This window comes from Euprymna scolopes, chromosome 23 (assembly GCF_053919585.1).
Source record: "Euprymna scolopes isolate OS-2025 chromosome 23, ASM5391958v1, whole genome shotgun sequence".
Lineage (NCBI taxonomy): Eukaryota > Metazoa > Mollusca > Cephalopoda > Sepiida > Sepiolidae > Euprymna > Euprymna scolopes.
The window spans coordinates 12174671-12191406 of record NC_136504.1 but is presented as its reverse complement, the minus strand read 5'-3'; the positions used below and the strand labels follow the sequence as shown (position 1 = coordinate 12191406).

General features: G+C 31.6%; 1 protein-coding gene across 7 annotated transcripts in view; it reads left to right on the top strand.

Annotated features, from left to right (window-relative positions):
* LOC145245758 (uncharacterized) overlaps positions 1 to 16736 on the top strand; it is a 315536-nt gene that overhangs the window by 224244 nt on the left and 74556 nt on the right. The gene's annotated exons all lie outside the window — the stretch shown is intronic.

The window sequence follows — 16736 nt, the reverse complement described above, 5'->3', positions numbered from 1 at the left end:
ATGTTAATAAACAAGATGGATAATTTAGTTATTTGCTAGTGAAACATCTCATACTCTTATCAAAAGGTGATAAGTTATTCACATCAAAAATGCATGATTTACGATTTCGCGTCTAATCTATAGATAATCAATTGGATTTTGCTTTCTCGGTGTGTCAATATTGATGGTGTGAAATGAAATTATATTCAAGTAACTAGTAGTATTCCCTAGGGTGACATCCTGTGTCATTGTCTGATTTCATTATTTCTGAATAAATCCCCAGTATGAGTATCTAATTATCATAGAAAGCACAAGAAAAACCTTGAAAAAATGCATCTTGTAGAGAACCTAGTTTATAAATATCAATCCAGCGCTTAAGTGGGAAAATTTGTCCTACCAGCTTGTTGCTAAGATCCACATAAAAACAAATGCCGCCCTCATCTCTCCTCTATATATATAGCTATCAGAGGAGATCACTCCCAGGTTACTTCCTAACACAAGGGAGATAACCCCATGGAAACCTCCCGTTATCAAGAGCAGATGATACTTTTATCTATACGTGCCCCCCCCCCTTATGACTTGTACCTGGGAAGAGTTTTCTCTTCATAAAAGACCATGTCTATGGTTTCAGCTCACCTGAAGATATGTAGAGCACTGCAAATTCCTGTAATGCTTTACCATCTATTGTGGTAAATGTTCTCAGTCTGAGCTATTTCAAGTCCAGGTTGAATAAAGTCTAGCTACTTTTAGATATAACTTGAAAAGCTAATTGGTTTTCTATATCTATTTAAAAAAATGTTTTTAATCACAACAATTTCGAAGGGGGGGGGGTCTTTTCTTTTTTTTTTCAAAGATTTTTCCTTATATATTAGACTATTTGGGTCAGTACTTGTTATATAAATTATCAATTATATAATTTCTTAATTTTAACATTGGCTGATAATCATGTTTTTACAAGGATTACAAAGTCAGAATACATTGTGATGCCATAATGGACCCTCTTTCTCACTTCTTCAACTTCTCCTCTTCATATTCTCGCTCCTCTTTCTCGTTTTCTTTTAATTATTTGCATCATTCACCTTAAATTTACGGTATTCACTCTTGCTTCCAATAAATAAAACTTGCACAGATGAAAAGTGTGCATGGTGACAAGCAAGCAAGATGACATCAAGGTGTTACTAATACACTGCTAAATAATATATTCTGGAAAAATGTAACTTTTTTTTAAATTAACTTTAAAAATATTTTCTGTGTACGATATTCCGTTTTTCATCTTTGCAGTTGAATATCTAAAGATGCAATATTGCTCCCATTAAGAATGTCTTGGAGAACTATTTTTCTGAGAACTTTTCAAATCTTCATCTTTAGCATTTTTTCTCTTTTCATATTTATAGCCACTGCATTATTAGCTGATATTTTTCTTATGCTTACCAGATCTCTCGCAAGAAACAATTGTTTTCATCAATCTTATGCTAATAAGAACCAATGACTAAGTTCTTGTCTCGAGGCCATTTTTGTTGTTGTCCAATTCATTTTTGCAGCCACTGTCTGAGCAATGACATAACGGCATATTTACTTCCGGCAAAGATTTTGAGTCGGCCATAATTACAGTCGGACTAAAATCTTTTCAGTTGATTATCATATAAAGCAATTATCTCCAGCCTTTTGGAAGTTATCAGTTACCTCGACACTTTACCACGGGATTGTCTCCCAGCAGACTACAACATGATTGTCTTCAAACCAAATTTCAAATCTAATACTTCATAGATAAGCAATTTCTGTCTATTCGATTCATCATTTTGAACACTCTCATAATATTCTTTATCATTCAGTCATCATATTAACCTTTATCCTCAAGTGGCTTTTGGCCTTGATAAGTGGTGCCTAGTGAATATAAAACAACACTTCAAAGTATTTTATCTTACCTTTGGTATAAAAAACAGTTCTGAAAAAAGATATAAGATATTCAACGAATCAGTTTGTAATCCAATTTGGATTATTCAGACAATTGTTATCATCTTGAGTGTTATTCTCACAACATTTCGGTTGATGTAACCTTCGGCCTTCTTCTGGTGTATATTGCTGAACTCTGAAATCTTTCTGTCAAACTTGGGAAAAGTACATGCAATTTTGCATGGAACCCTTTATTTAAACTAGGTGTGGTAGCATGTTTTCTTTTTGTCAGCCATGACTAGGTAGAAATCCTCAATAATTCACAATTGTATTTTTAGGATTGAACCTTCAACCCCCAGAAGAGTTTCACTTCATAGAACTGAATTTTACCTGATCGATCTTTTATGCCATAGGTTCTTGCATAAAATTTGAGTATGCATTTATCTAACATAACAAATATGTTTTTTAATTTATGTTATTTGTAACTAAAATATTGAAAATGATAAAAATGAAAAAATGATAATGTGGTATTCATGGTTGGGACAGGAGTACTCAGTTGTTTTGATTCCTTATGGAACATTTTTGCTAGTAAAAATAAAAAAGTATTTTCTTTTTTTAACACTAATACAATAAGGCCACATCTAGTTTAGGTTTGTGCTGTCCATTTCAAATGACATAAGTTGAACTCTTGAATTTTTCTGTCCAACTCAGGGAAAGTACATGCATGAATGAATTTGAATGGAACCCTTTATTTAAATTATGAGGGTAGCATGTTTTCTAAATTATTTGTTTGGTTATGCTGTTTTATTTGTCTGCTTTCTGGACATTTAATGCTAAATCAATCAATTGTTGTTTTTTTTTTAATTCTTCAACTTAATATCTTCAAATAATGCATTGTTTTGCGGGCATATATTTTGTAATTAAATTGTCTATAAATTATAAATTCTTTTTAATGCATATGATCTTGAGATTAGAATGGATTTGAGAATAATGAAAACTAGAAGGTGGCTCCACACTCCCCAAATTGAGACATTATCATCAGGTGGAGTTTTGTATCATACCTAGGAATATTTCAATTTTATCCTTAGATTCGATCAAGACAAAATTTATCCTGAACTATCAATCATCAACAGTTTCCAGAATGTATTTTAGGATGAAAGTGTTTGTTTGTTTGGGGTTTTTTTTTTGGGGGGGGGGGGGATAAATTACTCGAATAATTAACTGATAAGAAAATGCAATAAATTATATTTTTCGTTTATCTTTCATATAATTTTTTTACAAATCTTTTAATTTATTATTTTTTCATGTTTTGTTAATTTCTGCTGCTTTATTTGTAGTTCATACTCATTTCTGAATTTTGTGGATTATTTATGATGTAAAGAAAATAATTCATCCAATATTTTGTGAATCATTTATGATGTAAAGAAAATAATTCATCCAATATTTTGTGAATCATTTACGATGTAAAGAAAATAATTCATCCAATATTTTGTGAATCATTTATGATGTAAAGAAAATAATTCATCCAATATTTTGTGAATCATTTATGATGTAAAGAAAATAATTCATCCAATATTTTGTGAATCATTTATGATGTAAAGAAAATAATTCATCCAATATTTTGTGAATCATTTATGATGTAAAGAAAATAATTCATCCAATATTTTGTGAATCATTTATGATGTAAAGAAAATAATTCATCCAATATTTTGTGAATCATTTATGATGTAAAGAAAATAATTCATCCAATATTTTGTGAATCATTTATGATGTAAAGAAAATAATTCATCCAATATTTTGTGGATCATTTATGATGTAAAGAAAATAATTCATCCAATATTTTGTGAATCATTTATGATGTAAAGAAAATAATTCATCCATTATTTTGTGGCAAATCTGATGTCACAAACTGAATCTTGTAATTTTTACAATTATTTGCAGACATGTTTGATCAACAATTTTCTCTATGTGAAAATTTTTTGTTTTGGTGAAATTATATTCAATTTAGAAAACGATTTGAAGACAATAGTTTAAAAATTAATTTCATTGAATTTTGTTTGTTTTTTCTAAATTATTTGCACTAAATCTCATGATTTTGTGTTTGGATATAATTTTAATTGAATAATTGATGAAAAAAGAGGATCGCTTTTGATTCTCTTGGATTGGTTAGCGTTATTTAACCTGTGTTTATGAACAAGTAAGTATAAAAATTAATTCTCATCACATAAGTTTTTAGTTTACCTCCCACCATCTTCTTTCCAGTCTGCCGCACACTCTCAAGCTTGAATATCAAACTCACTTGTGCTCCCTCAACGTATATTCCCCCAACTAACCCGATGCCGGAAAGCCTTCTACTCTAATAGTTTCTTTCTTCAGACTGCTAGATTTTGGAATTTCCACCCTGTTTTCTGCTCCCCTAAGTGTACTAATCTGCAGAAGTTTAAATGTAATGTAAACAGACATCTTGCTACTCAACTCCTCACAGTCCTCTATTAGAGACAATCCCAAATAGTAGCCCCTTACGTTCCAAGTGGCTTCATGCTTTGTCTGAGGTGAAAAAAAAAAAGAGTAAAAAAGTATGAATTGTACTTCATTTTTCTTTTTTATGTTCTTTTAATTGAATTAAAAACTTTTTTCTTCCTGTTCTTATTGTGTATTCTTGATTTCTGGAGGTGGATCAATTTTTCTTATTTCTTTTTTGCGATTGTTTTTCCCCAATTCGGTGCATCTTTCGTTCTTCCATCCTGATATTCTCATCGGTAATGTTGGTAATGAGAGTGAGAATAAGAATTCTTTTGAATCGAACAATTTTGTTAAACATTATCGATGAGTACGATTGTTGTGATGGATGTTGCTATCATTTTGGGGGAATGGTGGTTCTCGGTTAACTTAAACGTAGGCCATTTGCTTCAGTACGCTTCCAATAGATTGCAGCTTTCCTTCTTTCTGACACGGATATTTATTGGAAAAGAGGGTTTCTGCTTCCAAGGCTGACTCTTATTTTTATTTTTTTTTTTTTTTTAGAATTCAAGATGTGATTACAGATATACAAAGATGTATATGTACAAAATTGTTTCAGCAGTAAGATTACAGGTGATGGCTCAGCTGACCATATTCAAATTTTAGTTAAGATTTTATGTTCGTTTCACTAATACCCTATAAAAATGTATGAAACGGCCTTTCTTGTCATGCCTTAAATAGTAGTGTAGACGAGATTCTAAAGTCTTTGGAGAGACAACTGCAGAAGAAGGAAAACTACAGGGTGGAACAATAAAATTGTCGCCCTAAAGAAAACAACACTACAGCTTTATTTTAAAACTTTTATTGAAAAAAATTAAATTCAGGTAACTTGATTATCTTGTGGAGCTGACATCTATTAAATGTAGCCGCCTTCAGTCTCAATCGCTACCTTGATACAGGTCTGGAATTAAGAGCATGCCTTTTTCACAAGCAATGCGGGAGCTCGGCGGATGGTGGTGATCAGGCTGGTTTTGGTGTTGTGAGAGATTATGTTGGTGATGTTATCGACGTATGACCAAACGAAGTAGTCCAGGTCGGGGAACGAGGAGGGGGGGAAGTCGTAGCACTCCTTCTGAAGCCAAGCCTTGGTTTCTTTGGAGTTGTGGGTTGGCGCCAAGTCCTGCTGCCACATCTAGAATATGGTCGTCTGATTGCACCAGGGGATCACCACACTGTTTAGCACATCCAGGTGCCTTTGGTGTCGACTTTTCAGCCAACTTCAAAAATGTGAGGTGGCATTATGTGGTCCTCACTTGGAACTATACCAAAGACCATAACCATGGCCGGAAACTTTGTTTTCATCTCTATAAGCACATCCCTATTATTCGTGGCAATCCAGCGATGCATTTTGAGGGTGCTAGCAATGGTCCTGTTGTCATAACATGGATTGGTAAAGCGCATGAGTTGTACAATGGTGCATCTTCGATCTCATTCGTTGAACATCATGTCACATTCAGACATGATAGAAGGCTCATATCGCTCTTGGGATTTGTACACAACTGGCTAATTAGTAGATGGTCTGCAACAAAAAAAAAAATTGTTTTCATCAAACGGAAATGGAATCACATTGTCTTCTCCAGGGCAACAATTTTTTCATGCTACTCAATATATTTTCGAAATGTCTACATTGAACTGTGCAAGCCACATAAGATATTAGTGACACATGCAAATTGCAGACTCAGCTTTACTAAAAACACAAAACTTTATTTTGAAGTATCAATTATTAACACTTTCTAGAATGTATTTTACGATGAAAGTGTTTGGGTTTTTTTTTGTTTGTTTGTTTGTTTGTTTGTTTGTTTTTTTTTTGGGGGGGGGGTTTCAATCAATTATCGCCAATAAAAATTAAGGTTTAACTTCACACTTTCCAAATCTCTCAAATTAGAACCTCAGCATTGGATGTAGTTTCATATTATACCTAGGATCAAAAAAATAATTTAAAAAAAAAAAAATTAAAGATTTCTTTATTAAATCTTGTTAGCAAGAAGAAATCTTTTTATCATTATTTTGTTTTGCATGAAATTGAATAAAAAAAATGTTTGAGAATTAATTACATAGGATTATTTTAATATGAAGCCAATGTCTCTTCTGCTTTCTAATGTAATTGTAGATGTTGTATGTCTTCATGTTGAATCGCATCTGTTTTCGTCTGCAGATAATAATGTCATATTAAAATTCATCATTTTATGATTTATTATGTGAAAGATGTACAATTTGAAAATGAATACAAAATTACCATGCAACAAATTTTGTGAACATTGTTAGAAAATCTGATGCAATCAAATCCGAGATGGGTATACTTGCTGATGACGCCTGACTCTATTTTTACCATGTGGCCAAATTTAGCACACATATATCCAAGGCTATGGTTGAATCCTTAAAAAATGACCTTCAGTCTGTGATAGAATGGGGTCAAAAATAAAAGGTTACATTTAATGTCACGAAGACAAAGCTTCTTGCCATTAACAATTAAAAGAAATCTTTCCAACCCCCGATTGCCATGGTTACCTGAAGTCCAGCATGTAAACTCCTCACCTTAACATTAACAGTAAATATGAATTGGAACAAATACATAGAAGGTACTGACAAGTCTGTTGCTAAGAAAGTGGACCCTTTCTATACATGCTAGAAAACTTCTTACAGCTGTCAGTATCCTATATCTTTATAAAACCACCATTCGTTCATGCCTGGAGTATTGTTGCCACATCTGGGCTGGTGCACCAATCACATTTCTCCTTCTTAGACATAGTTCAAAAAACAACTTCTAACTTAATAAGTTCTACATTGCGTAGTAAGTTCCATTCCCATCCCCTCTCTCATTGCTGCAATGGGCTTGTTTTACAAGTACTTTCACAGAATATGCTTTGACGTTCTGCACTTGTGCCCCTCAATGTAAATACTTCCTACCAAGTCAACAAGCAGTAAAATGCTACCCTTCCATTGTAGAAGTCCCTAGATTCGCTCTCTGCTTCTTGTTTCTCTTATTGTACCAACATGCAGAAATTTAAATGTAATGTGAACAAACGTTCCGCTGCACAACTCCCCACTTAGTATGCTCCTTATAAATCTAGCTCATAATTCACAGTAGCCTCTTACGTCTCGGTGGTAATATGCCTTGCTTGTAGTGAATAAAAGTTTAAAAATTAAAATAAAATGTTGAATCTTCGTTCTTTTTTAATTCTTTGACCTCTTATTTTGGCAACTCTCTCTCTCTCTCTCTCTCTCTCTCTCTCTCTCTCTCTCTCTCTCTCTCTGTGAGAGAGAGAGAGAGGTGGTATTTTAAACAATAGGAAACATCAAAAGAAATTGGCAAGATGTCCAGATTTTGGAGTAAATTATGTTACTAATTTGTTTTTAATTATGGTATGATTTACTTTAAAATGTCATTAAAAAAACAGAGTGATTTTTTAAAAATAATTTAATTACATAAAGGTATTGATAGGTGATACAACTGCAGGGCCAGAGAAGATTTGGTAATAATGGTAACTAAGAAGTGGCACTAAATACCCAAATTGGCTGCACTTTAATTTTATTTTAAAAAATCTGCAGACACTTTTTGTTAATTAGTTTTTTCATAACTTTGTATTTACTCTTTCTGTTTTTTCTATACATTTTAACGTGTGAATGATTCCCATGTTTAGAGAGGAGATATAAGAATGATGAGAACAGCATAAGAAAAGAATTGCTTCATCACTGAAGATTAAAGAAATGCTGCCCAATAAAATTGAGAAGATTTTAAAACTTTTAACAAAGGTTGTGTTAGCTCATTTTTTTTTTTTTTTTTTTCACCCCAACCAAGGTATATTGTCATAAGGGCTATTATTTGGAACCATGTCTAACTTTAATGTTACCCACGTTTACATGTAGAGTTAACATGTTTACACGCTGGACCCAACACGTTGTAGCAGATTACATCCCAAAGAACAGAAGACAAGTAATAACTCAACTCACTTTTTCCTGTTGTAACATCATTTATTTTCGGGTACTTTCCTAAATAAACATGATCGTGCTCCCTACGTCCTCTCGAACGTTATCGTTAGTTTGTGCACACATTCTTTTTATAGTCTTTTTCTTTTTCCTTAACCATGACGTCACTTTGCACATGGCTTGGCATTTGCACACAGCTGCCATACTCTGTTACATAGCAAAGGACCGTGGAGAGTTGAGCAGCGAGATCTCTGTTCATATTACATTTAAACTTCTGCAGGTTAGTACAATCAGGGAAGCAGGAAATAGGAAGGGAATTCCAAAGTCTAACAAATGTGAGGAAAGAAACTATTTGAGTAAAAGGCTTTCTGAGATGGCAACAGTGAAGGGGTAGGATTTTGCTGCTTATTGGACTAGTTGGGAGTATGTACATCGAAGGGGCATGAGTTTATCAAACCACATTCTATTAGAAACTATACAAAATCAGCATCCAATAAAACTTAGGCATTTTCTCTATAATTTGAAAAGGTGTTTAATGTATTTTGTTTTGTTTTATTTTCAATGTTAGGGGAATTGGCTTAAATTAATTGGAGTTTTTTTTTATTTAAAGAATGGTATTTTAGATGTGCCAAATTTTTTATTTTATTGCAATGTCGATATGAGAAGCACGAAGCTGTAAAGATGACGATTTGGACCATCCAGTCTCATGCCAGGATAGCTACTGAAGCTAATATGTGTAGAAGGACCCGTAACTGCAATCATATATTTATTGATTTTAAAAAAAAAATGTTTTTGTTTTTTTTTTATATAACTTTGCAGCCGTCGCGCGCACACACACACGTTTTGAACAATTTTTTCGGATTCCATGAAATAAAATAAAATTAAAAGAAAAGAAAAATATTTTTTATTTTCTTTTTATTTCTTTATTTTCCATTTCTTTAATTCCTTTTTATTTTATTTTTGTTTTTTATATTTTCTCTTCTTCCTCTTTATTTTCGTTTTCTCTGTTCTTTCCTTTCTATTCCCTTTCCTTTTCTTACTTTTCCCCTCTTCTCATTTCTTTTCCTCTACTTCTTCTTTCTTTTTTCCCCTCCCTCCTCTTTCTTTTTCCCTCCCTCTTCTTTCTTTTTCCTCTCCCTCCTCTTTTTTTCCGCTTTCCTTTTTCCTCGTTTTCTCTTTTTCTTCTTTCCTTTTCCCTCCTTCTATTCTCTTAGTCTTTAACCCTCCCCCCCCCCCATTTTTGTTTATCCTTGCTTTTTTGCCTATTCTTTCCTTCCTGTTTTCTCCTTTTTTTTTTCTTATTAAAAACGAATCAATAATTTGTTATTATAATTTATTATAATTTCCTGCAACTCCATTTCTCTTTAAAGTTCTTTGCATGTTTTAGTGTTGAAAGCTGTGAAAAGAAGATTCCTTCCTTCTTTCTAAAAAAGATCTATCCGATGCCATTGAAAAACAAAAATGAATCTAAATTCCTTTGATGTTCATAACTATAAAGCACCCCCTCCCGCCCCACCACCCCCTTTTTCCGTCTCGTGTTCATTCTCAGAATGTTATGACAGTTGCAAGTATACATATGTTTGTGCAGCTGGTTTGGCAATGATGCATTTTCTGCAAGGATGAAGAAACTATTTCAAATTCTTTCTGTGTGTAGAGATGGCATATGATTTGTGTGGAAAGTAGATATTTTCGATGGCGAAGTGAAAGATCGGATAGAAGGGGCAAAGAAGTTGCTCATGCTATCGTAAAGTATTGAACAAAGTGTTTTTCTAATCTATCTATATGTTTATAAAAGTGCAAATGTGTGTGTGTAAGGACACTTCTCAACCTATATACTCAACGAATTTTTAAGCTACAGATTTGAAATTTGGTATATTGGGTATTTAGGCATGTGGAAAACGTTTTAATCCATTTTAAATCCGAAAAAAAGGGCTGCTAAGAGGTAAAAATTGAAAAATTGGTACGTGGGGTAATTGGATTTTTATCTGTTGTTCAACTCTTTCACAAATGCACATGTGCGAGTCGTTCACATGACAGATTCTTTATGTTAAGAATAAGTAGGTTTGAAAACATGTTTTAAAGATTGTCAAGCTGGTCTAATGGTTATTGTACTTAGGTTTGGGTTTAGATCTCAGCTCGAGTATTTTTTTTACTTATAAGAAAAAACAATACTCGCATGCACGTGTCTTTTTCGTTCTTTTTTTACTTCTTTTTTTTTTTTAAGGAATTTAATGTTACGTTTAATATCTACAGCATTTCTGTTTTATAATAAATAAGAAATCTGCATTAAAATATAATATTTATGCATATTTTACAACCGGGCAACGCCGGGCAGCTTGCTAGTTATCTATAAAAATGTAAATTTTCTTATGTAGAATTGTAATGGTATTCAGTATTAAACATTTATAGACCATACAAGGCTCTTTAATTTGTTTTTATATACAGTATTCACCCTAGGCAGGTTGAGATGGTCCATGGGGGATAACCATGTTAGGTTTTTGTAGTTCTCGTTGGTGTCAATGTCCTCCTACATGAAGTGCCCGGTATTCCCACATGATCACCCACCTGGTACTGACCAGACTGAACGTTGGTTAACTTTCGCGATCTGACGAGAAACAGTGTGTCAACGTGATTATGCCATATCAATGTTCTTAATTATAGAATCATTGTTTCTGTAACATTCTACATAGGTGTTTTTATTTAGTCTACATGGGTGTTTTTATTTAGTCTACATAGGTGTCTTTATTTAGTCTACATGGGTGTCTTTATTTAGTCTACATGGGTGTTTTTATTTAGTCTACATGGGTGTTTTTATTTAGTCTACATAGGTGTTTTTATTTAGTCTACATAGGTGTTTTTATTTAGTCTACATGGGTGTTTTTATTTAGTCTACATGGGTGTCTTTATTTAGTCTACCTGGGTGTTTTTATTTAGTCTACATGGGTGTTTTTATTTAGTCTACATAGGTGTTTTTATTTAGTCTACATGGGTGTTTTTATTTAGTCTACATAGGTGTTTTTATTTAGTCTACATGGGTGTTTTTATTTAGTCTACATGGGTGTTTTTATTTAGTGTACATGGATGTCTTTATTTAGTCTACATGGGTGTCTTTATTTAGTCTAAATGGGTGTTTTTATTTAGTCTACATGGATGTTTTTATTTAGTCTACATGGATGTCTTTATTTAGTCTACATGGATGTCTTTATTTAGTCTACATGGGTGTTTTTATTTAGTCTACATAGGTGTCTTAATTTAGTCTACATGGATGTCTTTATTTAGTCTACATAGGTGTTTTTATTTAGTCTACATAGGTGTTTTTATTTAGTCTACATAGGTGTTTTTATTTAGTCTACATGGGTGTTTTTATTTAGTCTACATGGGTGTTTTTATTTAGTCTACATGGGTGTTTTTATTTAGTCTACATGGGTGTTTTTATTTAGTCTACATAGGTGTTTTTATTTAGTCTACATGGATGTCTTTATTTAGTCTACATAGGTGTCTTTATTTAGTCTACATGGGTGTTTTTATTTAGTCTACATAGGTGTTTTTATTTAGTCTACCTGGGTGTTTTTATTTAGTCTACATAGGTGTCTTAATTTAGTCTACATGGATGTCTTTATTTAGTCTACATAGGTGTCTTTATTTAGTCTACATGGGTGTTTTTATTTAGTCTACATGGGTGTTTTTATTTAGTCTACATGGGTGTTTTTATTTAGTCTACATGGGTGTTTTTATTTAGTCTACATAGGTGTCTTAATTTAGTCTACATGGATGTCTTTATTTAGTCTACATAGGTGTCTTTATTTAGTCTACATAGGTGTTTTTATTTAGTCTACATGGGTGTTTTATTTATTCTACATGGGTGTTTTTATTTATTCTACATGGATGTTTTTATTTAGTCTACATGGGTGTTTTTATTTAGTCTACATGGGTGTTTTTATTTAGTCTACATGGGTGTTTTTATTTAGTCTACATGGGTGTTTTTATTTAGTCTACATGGGTGTTTTTATTTAGTCTACATGGGTGTTTTTATTTAGTCTACATGGGTGTTTTTATTTAGTCTACATAGGTGTCTTAATTTAGTCTACATGGATGTCTTTATTTAGTCTACATAGGTGTCTTTATTTAGTCTACATAGGTGTTTTTATTTAGTCTACATGGGTGTTTTTATTTAGTCTACATGGGTGTTTTTATTTAGTCTACATGGGTGTTTTTATTTAGTCTACATGGGTGTTTTTATTTAGTCTACATGGGTGTTTTTATTTAGTCTACCTGGGTGTTTTTATTTAGTCTACATGGGTGTTTTTATTTAGTCTACATGGGTGTTTTTATTTAGTCTACATGGGTGTTTTTATTTAGTCTACATAGGTGTTTTTATTTAGTCTACATGGGTGTCTTTATTTAGTCTACATGGGTGTCTTTATTTAGTCTACATGGGTGTTTTTATTTAGTCTACATAGGTGTTTTTATTTAGTCTACATGGGTGTTTTTATTTAGTCTACATGGGTGTTTTTATTTAGTCTACATGGGTGTTTTATTTATTCTACATGGGTGTTTTTATTTAGTCTACATGGATGTCTTTATTTAGTCTACATGGGTGTCTTTATTTAGTCTACCTGGGTGTCTTTATTTAGTCTACCTGGGTGTCTTTATTTAGTCTACCTGGGTGTTTTTATTTAGTCTACATAGGTGTCTTAATTTAGTCTACATGGATGTCTTTATTTAGTCTACATAGGTGTCTTTATTTAGTCTACATAGGTGTTTTTATTTAGTCTACATCGGTGTTTTTATTTAGTCTACATGGGTGTTTTTATTTAGTCTACATAGGTGTTTTTATTTAGTCTACATTGGTGTTTTTATTTAGTCTACATGGGTGTTTTTATTTAGTCTACATGGGTGTTTTTATTTAGTCTACATAGGTGTTTTTATTTAGTCTACATGGGTGTTTTTATTTAGTCTACATAGGTGTTTTTATTTAGTCTACATGGGTGTTTTTATTTAGTCTACATAGGTGTTTTTATTTAGTCTACATAGGTGTTTTTATTTAGTCTACATGGGTGTTTTTATTTAGTCTACATGGGTGTTTTTATTTAGTCTACATAGGTGTTTTTATTTAGTCTACATGGGTGTTTTTATTTAGTCTACATGGGTGTTTTTATTTAGTCTACATGGGTGTTTTTATTTAGTTTACATGGGTGTTTTTATTTAGTCTACATGGGTGTTTTTATTTAGTCTACATGGGTGTTTTTATTTAGTCTACATGGGTGTTTTTATTTAGTCTACATGGGTGTTTTTATTTAGTCTACATGGGTGTTTTTATTTAGTCTACATGGGTGTTTTATTTAGTCTACATGGGTGTTTTTATTTAGTCTACATGAGTGTTTTTATTTAGTCTACATAGGTGTTTTTATTTAGTCTACATGGGTGTTTTTATTTAGTCTACATGGGTGTTTTTATTTAGTCTACATGGGTGTTTTTATTTAGTCTACATGGGTGTTTTTATTTAGTCTACATGGGTGTTTTTATTTAGTCTACATGGGTGTTTTTATTTAGTCTACATAGGTGTTTTTATTTAGTCTACATGGGTGTTTTTATTTAGTCTACATGGGTGTTTTTATTTAGTCTACATGGGTGTTTTTATTTAGTCTACATAGGTGTTTTTATTTAGTCTACATGGGTGTTTTTATTTAGTCTACATAGGTGTTTTTATTTAGTCTACATGGGTGTTTTTATTTAGTCTACATGGGTGTTTTTATTTAGTCTACATAGGTGTTTTTATTTAGTCTACATGGGTGTTTTATTTAGTCTACATGGGTGTTTTTATTTAGTCTACATGGGTGTTTTTATTTAGTCTACATAAGTGTTTTTATTTAGTCTACATAGGTGTTTTTATTTAGTCTACATGGGTGTTTTTATTTAGTCTACATGGGTGTTTTTATTTAGTCTACATGGGTGTTTTTATTTAGTCTACATGGGTGTTTTTATTTAGTCTACATGGGTGTTTTTATTTAGTCTACATAGGTGTTTTTATTTAGTCTACATGGGTGTTTTTATTTAGTCTACATAGGTGTTTTTATTTAGTCTACATAAGTGTTTTTATTTAGTCTACATAGGTGTTTTTATTTAGTCTACATGGGTGTTTTTATTTAGTCTACATGGGTGTTTTTATTTAGTCTACATAGGTGTTTTTATTTAGTCTACATGGGTGTTTTTATTTAGTCTACATGGGTGTTTTTATTTAGTCTACATAGGTGTTTTTATTTAGTCTACATAGGTGTTTTTATTCCGATTTAATATGATGCTTTTGACTTTAAAAAATATTTCACAAAAGATATAAAATGAATATACAAATAGTCTTAAATATTTCATCAGATAAATTCCATAAGGTATTTTATAAATTCATTTGATTAACTTAATTTCTTAATTCGTTCATTTTATTCTTAAAAAATTATTTTTAATTTGATTAAACACTTGTTTAAAAAAAATCAGTTTCTTAGAAAAACAAATTGTATGTATATCCTTGAAAGATATTTAAAGCATATGTTTCCTATTTAGAAATTATATTATTTTGAAAATGTTCTCTTAAGTCTATCCTCATTTTTTTTCTCTCTAGTAAAGTAGTTAAACCTCATGATTCCAACCTATCCTTATAATTGGGATTCTTTTTTTTACTATTAGTTTAGTTACTTTGTACACCTTCCAATTTCAGCATCAAATTCCAATTTATTACAAAAATTCATATTTTTTCTCCTGTTGATGAGATCAAATACGAATTTCTATATTAAATTTCAGTTTCTACATAGCTTCCCATTTTGCCGAACTATGTATATGCTTGGAGTCATGTTTGCCAATAAATTTACCAGAGCCTGAAGAGATATTTAAAGCGTACGTTTCCTATTATGTCGTATGTTTTGTGATAATCGCTCAACATGTAATTTAACATCATCAACATATAATTCCACATTTCAACTAATACTATCAGCTAAGTCATAACTATAAAGAATAATAAGAATTACAATACCGAACCCTGAGGAACACAATGGAACTACATATATTCACTACATATGTTATGATTCAGTGTAATTGTTACCAACTTTGATTCTCAATGTTCTGACAATAAAAGATCTTTCATAATATTTATTAGCGGTATTTATTCACAGACGTATTGCTAGATGAAGGCATTAAAGAAAAATCATTACAAATATAGCAATGCTCACAATTTTTTTTTTTAAATAGGACTCTTTTTTTTCTTTTTTTTTTTTTCTTTTTTTACCCTTATTTTATTTTTGATTTGGGTTGTTTGGTTTTGTTTTACAGCATATAAACTCTTTATAGTTTTTTTTTTTTATGCTGAATCAAGTATTTTTTTTTTTTAAGTTTTTATGCTTGAAGTTCTTTATATCTTCAAATATTTATTCAATGTTTAGATGGTTTTGTTGCTTTTTATCTAGAGGAAAATTGTTGTTTTTGTTTAAAATTTTGCAGAACATGATTGAGTTTTACAAAGAGAAAGGAAAAAAGCAATAACATCAACGTTTGGTGCATTTTTGGTCAATAAGTCAGTATTTTCAGACAGTCTGATCTGTTACAGCAGCAGTATTTTTTTTTTTAATTTTAATATTCGATTAATAGTAAACGAAAAATTAAACATTTAATGTATCGTTTTAAAAGTTATAGATAGGCAAGAAAAACACAAAATCTTGCCTGGTATTTTTAATTGATAAAATGATTTGTGATTTTTGTGACCAATTGTATCTTTTCAGGTAGAAAGGTGTTGTTTTGTTTTTTTTTCTTTCTTTTTTCTAGATTGGAAATATTCAGTCATAAATGATGAATGCTTTGATATTAATTGTTTTTCAAGTAAAATTTATACAGTAAATAACAAAATAGTTAATTACTAAAATGTCTTTTTCGAAAACCAATATGCAAACATCAGGAATTCTTCTCGCATTCTCATCTTCTTTCACCCCCTCGTTGCCTTCCTCTTACTTCCTTTCTTTCCTTCTTTTTCTCTCTGTTTTTCTCTCCCTCTCTTTCTCTTTCTTCTTATTTTCCCTCTCTTTTCATCTCTCTCCTCCTCATTTTCTCTTTCTCTCCTTCCTTTCTTTCTCTTCATCTCTCTCTCTTCTTTTCTTATCTTCCACTTTCTTTTTTCTTTCTCTATCTCTTTTTATCTCTTCCTCTTTATTTCTCTCTCTCTCTCTCTCTCTCTCTCTCTCTCTCTGTCATCTCTTTCCTCTTTCTTTTACTCTTTCTCCTCACTCATTCTCTGTTTTTAATTTTCTTTCTCAATGGCTCTCTCTCTCTCTCTCTCTCTCTCTCTCTCTCTCTCTCTCTCTCTCTCTCCTTTTCTTTTTCTCTTTTTTTCTCTCTCTTCTCTCAATTTTTTTTTTCTCTTTCGCTTTCTCTTTTTCTCT